The 6000-nt window shown below is 41.5% G+C and overlaps 1 long non-coding RNA gene across 1 annotated transcript in view; it reads left to right on the forward strand.

The window, feature by feature from the left end:
• LOC135055071 (uncharacterized) overlaps positions 1 to 1386 on the forward strand; it is a 596275-nt gene extending 594889 nt beyond the window's left edge. Inside the window, exon 3 of the long non-coding RNA XR_010243638.1 lies at positions 1107 to 1386. This is a non-coding gene — a long non-coding RNA (uncharacterized LOC135055071). The remainder of the gene's footprint in view (positions 1 to 1106) is intronic.
• Positions 1387 to 6000: the final 4614 nt, after the last annotated feature.

The raw sequence follows: 6000 nt of genomic DNA on the forward strand, positions 1-6000 counted from the left end.
AGTTACCTCAGCCCCCAAGCCACAGTACAGCCGAAGGTGCAGTCTGAAAAGGGGGAGGGGCTACAAGGCACTGCACTGTCAGTGCCAGGCCAGCCAGCCAACATGGGAGAGAAGAGTGGAGGTCTCACTAGCCAGCATCAGCCTGAGCCTGCCTAAATGGTGAGTGTGACTCAGGGAAGGAGCACTGTATGTACTTATGTGTGTGATTACTCTCCCTCATCTCTCTCCCATCTCTCTCTCTCCCTCTCTCATCCGTTGGGCGGTGTAATGAGGGGTACTACTGTGCAGTAATTAGAACAAGTTTGCACTACTGTGTGGCGCAGTTGTTATTTTTTTTATATTTTTGTTTCTGTTCATTTGTATTTTTATTATTATTTTTTATTTTATTTTTGTTTTTGTTTGTATTTTTGGTGAGGGTGCCAAATTACTGCCTTCCCCGATGCGCCGAAAATCCTAGTTTCAGCCCTAAATTTGCTAGAATGTACCATAGGGAAAGCAATGTCCTGTGGTTCTCCTAGTCCCATGTGTAACAGAAAGACCTTGACAATAAAATGAAAAAGTATATCCCAGTAAAAGATGTGGTCTATAGTTTTATTATCAATTTTTCCTAAATTAGAAAGTATGAGAAATAAATGCTGTACTGTATGTAGAATTCACTCTATTCTTGGTTTGTTTTTCAAATCTTGTTTATAGCACGTGTTGCTCTTTTATATAGAGACACCCAAACAAAATGCCCAATAGCAATTGTAGTCAGTATAAATGTATTACTTTGCAAATGTTGGGGGTACAAATAACAAAAATGAGCTGCCAAGGGGTACACAGGTGGAAAATGTTTGAGAACCACTGATCTATAAGAAAGACATGGAACATGAGAGTGCTTTCAGACAGGCTGCCTTGTTCAGCTGATCTCGTATAATAATAGGTTGCCTTAGATTTGTACATACATATTTAAACAAAAGTTTGTCTAACAGCCAGGAAAATGCAGTTGACATGGAGCTTCCACTGCGTCTGGAGAAAGGCTTGCTCGAACAAGATGTAAAAATCGAGTGCCGTATGCTCTTGTTAGGACTGTACCATAAGATGACCAGTTCTGCTTTGTGTTCCAGGTGTTGCAGGGAAAAGCCGCTACATTTACTATGGAAAACATTCAGAGGGCAATAGATTCATTCGTGATGACCAGCTGTGACCATTTCCCTGAACCACTAGAGTGCATGTGTTCCCATTCTCATGTTTCTCGAAATGGGAATTGTTGGTGGAAATTACGGAGTAAAAGGAAAAATGCATTCTTCTGGGTTAGGTGGTAACCTGAAACGCTATCATCGGAACTATTACTTTCAACTTCTCCTTTTGTTTGATGGAAAATAAAAAATACTTTTTAAGAGAGAATCTGCTTTTATTTCCCATGTAGAAAACCTATCCATACCATTAATTTAGTGTTTGTTTTTTTTACCAGTAAAAATGTTGAATGCAAAGAATTATTTTAGTTACAATTAGACTACAAATGTATGGTGTCTTTGTGTCAGTACCTAGCAAAGCCACACACAATACAGTGCTGGGTCTAGTCCATTTATCACATTGGACGAATCAGAAAGCAATAGCTTGTCAGTGTGTGAAATGCAGCACAAGTGCATTCTGATACCATAAGCTGCTACTCTCCTGACCAACTTTTCTGGCTGTCAGGATCAGTCTCCGCACTGTGCTGGAGATCTGGATTGATGATTGACACATTTGCTTAAAGAGTTTGATGTCCACCACTGTGATTGGCAGTTGCATTGCTGGAGCGGTCACGAACAGGAGGAGTGGATATATAGGTCACAGACAATGGCATCTACACCTTGCTTTCCCAATAGTAAACCTAGATTTGTTAAATGATTGTGTACATGTCATACAGATATAGTACCTATATGCTGGTAGGTTGCTTGATTAGTATTTTTTTCTGTAATGTAATTACATTGCACAAGCATTTGAGAGCTGCATTATTATCAATAACCTTTATATAACACAAACATCTTACACAGCACTTTAAAGTAATGTTTAATTACTCTACCACACAATCGCACACTATATTGTTCATTTCATTACAACCAATTATGTTTTAGTTTATAAATAAGTAAAATTGCGTACCAGAGGATGCCTTCACGAAAGCAAATGATGCCATGATCAAAATCGACCCCAAGTCCGCAGTACTGCTAATCATTGTTGGCACCCTCCTTTTCGCTAGCCATCATTATCACCTATAGAAATTTGTTACCCCATTGTTTTCATAGGTTTTGTTTTTACATTAATAGGAGAATCTTGCTGCTTTAATTAGCATTTAATTATATCCTTTGACCTGTATATTATACTAGCCCCATACAGACTGCCATAAGTGATTGGCTAAATTCTACAGTCCCTGCCAAGCCACCGGATAACAATACAGGTCTGTTAATTGGTTGGCACACAGAAACTCTCACAAGTCTATAGCCGTTATCTAACAACCAGGCATCCTCAAAATGATCCTATTGATTTTGGGCAGATTAGTAAAGCTAATCACTGGTTTCAAAAAGTTTTTCAAATGAAAACATTGGCACTTTACTCAATATTATAGTATCAGTTAATATTCACTTCTAGTATGCCAGCGCAGAATGTATCTCAGCACTGCCGAAAGATAAGTTGGATATGTTTTTTTTTTTTTTTTAAATGGCCTGAAAAGATTTGTTTTACATAATCATCCTACTCCCTGGTCACGCAAACACTGTACTTCAATGTACTAAGCAGAGACTTATTTCATTGTGTGTGCATTGCTTAGTTCCCAGCCATGCCTTATACAGTAGCAGGAAATTGTGGCCATAGAGGAGACGGAGATGAGAGTTCAGTTTGTCAGCGTGATGGTGATTTCTTGTGAAACAAACATGACTGGGACTTACTTTGCCCACAGAAATATACGCTCTTTGAGAGCTTGTGAAAAGGCTGATCCTTCAGTTCTGGTCACACTGTCAGGGAAATTAAGGGAGGACAGAGAATATGGTCAAAAGGGCTCAACCATCCCATGTCATACAGTCTCCTAACCCTTTACATAACTTTTCATCAGGAAGAATATTCCTATCAAACAGCAATCCCTTCCAGGTATGTTTGCTAGTAACCAAGCTACTGCATTACTTAATTATCCTACCTGTCACATGCTATTCTTCAGAAGCTTACGGAAGTTGTCATTACAGTACCTACAAAGGCGAATCTAGAGGTTGATGGGTGCTATTGCAGAGCCTTTCACTTCACCCTGCTGGTACAATAATGCACTTTGTGCACATGCCATCAAGTTATTTTTTAGATTATTAATACCTTGATTGTATATTTTAAAATAAACTATTTAAACAATAAAACCCAAACAGAAAAAAACAGAACACAAAATATAATCTGTTCACAGTATGAAGAAAAATTAAATATAACTGAGCCCTTGTAAAAAGAGCGCAAAAGATCCAATTCTCAGCATAAAATCCTCCACGGTGGTCCTGTGCACCTCAATTTGAGCATAGGGCATGGTTTGCAGAACAAATGACAATGAGAACGGGGACAATGTTAAGTTGAACCTAGTAGGTCAACATGGTAATAATGCAATTGAGCCTCAAACATGATGTGCTACCATCACCTTTGAAGTTGTAATACCGACACTGTTAAAATGCTTTAAATTTCATTGTTACTATGTTGGCCTACTGGGTTTGACTTAACAGTGTTTCTGATCTCATTGTTGAAATGATGATTGTAGAAAACACATACCAAACCTGTTTATGGAGCGGCAGAATTTTAATGATGGAAAGAGTTGAAGGAGTATGGGCCTCCACTGTAACTGGACACTTTGTGCATCTTACAGTTGAAATTTGATGAAGGATCTCATTTTTATTAGAGATGAGCGGGTTTGTTTCTCAGAGAACCGAACCCCCCGAACTTCACGATTGGATCCTAGAATGAGGCAAAACGTCATCATCCCGCTGTTGGATTCTCGCGGGTTTTGGACTCCATATAAACAGCCATGCGTCACCGCTATTTTCACTCCGGACTTGGAGAGTGAGGGAGACAGACCTCTGTCTCTCTCTGTGGGTGGTGGCATCGGGTGGGCTCAGTGTGTGCTCTCTAGGGGTGCTGTCCTGTCACTGTGCTGTTAGGGGTGCTGTCCTGTCACTCACTGTGGTGTTGTGCTGTTAGGGGTGCTGCAGCTGTACATAGGTGTTGCTGTCCTGGCTGTCACTGTGCTGTACAGGGGCACAGTCCTCCTTTATGCTGTGAAAATTCAGTGGTGCTGTGAAAATACAGGGGTGCTAGCCCTGTCCTGTATGCTGTAAAAATTCAGGGGTGCTGTGAAAATATTTACACTGGCCCTGTCTTGTATGCTGTAAAATTACAGGGGTGCTGGCCCAGTCCTGTATGCTGTAAAAGTTCAGGGGTGCTGTGAAAATAAATGTACACTGTCCCTGTCTTGTATGCTGTAAAAATTCAGGGCTGCTGCTGTTAAAATAAAGTTACACTGGCCCTGTCTTGTATACTGTAAAATCACAGGGGTGTTGTTCAAATACAGGGGTGCTGGCCCTGTCCTGTATGCTGTAAAAATACAGGGGTGCTGTTTTTAAAATAAAAGTACACTGGCCCTGTCCTGTATGCTGTAAAAATACAGGGGTGCTGCGAAAATAAAAGGGCACTGTTCTGTGTGCTGTAATAATAAAGGGGTCATGTGAAATGAAGAACAAAAATTTGGAGGAAAAAATAGCGAAAGATCAGGAACCAGTTCCTAGTACTAGCGCTGAAGCTGCTGCTGCCACCAGTCATGACGTTGACAATGCAATTCCATCAACGTCGTCTGCTAAGGCCGATGCCCAATGTCATAGAGGGCATGTAAAATCCAAGAAGCAAAAATTAATCAGAAAAAAAAATTATCTGATGAGAAACGTAAAATTGGCAATATGCCATTCACGACATGAAGTGTCAAGGAAAGGCTAAGGCCTTGGCCTATGTTCATGACTGGTGGTTCAGCTTCTCATGAAAATGGAAGCCCTCCTCCCTCTTGAAAAATTTTACATTTAAGCTTGTTAAAGCACAGGAAAAAACAACTGTGCGTTCAGTATCCTGAAAAAAGCGGTAGTAACCACTGTCCACTTAACCACGGACATGTGGACAAGTGGAGCAGGGCAAACTAAGGACTACATGACTGTGACAGCCCACTGGGTAGATGTATTGCCTTCCGCAGCAACAACAGCAGCAACATCAGCAGCAGCATCTCACAAACGCCAACTCGTTCCTAGGCAGGCTATGCTGTGTATCACCGGTTTCCATAAGAGGCACACCGCTGACAACCTCTTACGGAAACTGAGGGACATCATCGCACAATGGCTTACTCCACTATGTCCCATCTTTTGCACGTACAATTAATTTGGTGGTGCAGATTTTTTTTTTTAAACGACAGGGGTGTGCAGGAGATTCTGTCGGTGGCCGAAAAAATTGCAGGCCACTTTCGACATTCAGCGACTGCATGCCGAAGACTGAAGCACCAGCAAACACTCTTGGACCTGCCCTGCCATCACCTGAAGCAAGAGGTGGTAACAAGGTGAAATTCAACACTCTCTATGCTTCAGAGGATGGAGAAGCAGCAAAAGGCCATTCAAGCGTATACATTCACCTATGATATAGGCAAAGGAGGGGGACTCAAGCGCAGTGGAGAATGATTTCTGTGTTGTGCAAGGTTCTCCAACCCTTCCAACTAGCCACACGTTAAGTCAGTTCAGACATTGCCAGCTTGGTCATTCCCGTCATCAGACTTTTGCAGAAGCAGCTGGAGAAATGTAAGGAAGAGCTAAGACAGAGCGATTCCGCAAAGTATGTGGGACTTGTGGATGGAGCCCTTCATTCACTTTGCCTGGATTCAAGGGTGGTCAATCTGTTGAAATCAGAGCACTACATTTTGGCCACCGTGCTCGATCCTAGGTTTAAAGCCTGTGTTTTATCTCTCTTTCCGGCAGACACAAGTCTGCAGAG

This window comes from Pseudophryne corroboree, chromosome 3 (genome assembly GCF_028390025.1).
Source record: "Pseudophryne corroboree isolate aPseCor3 chromosome 3, aPseCor3.hap2, whole genome shotgun sequence".
In the NCBI taxonomy this organism is placed as follows: Eukaryota; Metazoa; Chordata; class Amphibia; order Anura; family Myobatrachidae; genus Pseudophryne; species Pseudophryne corroboree.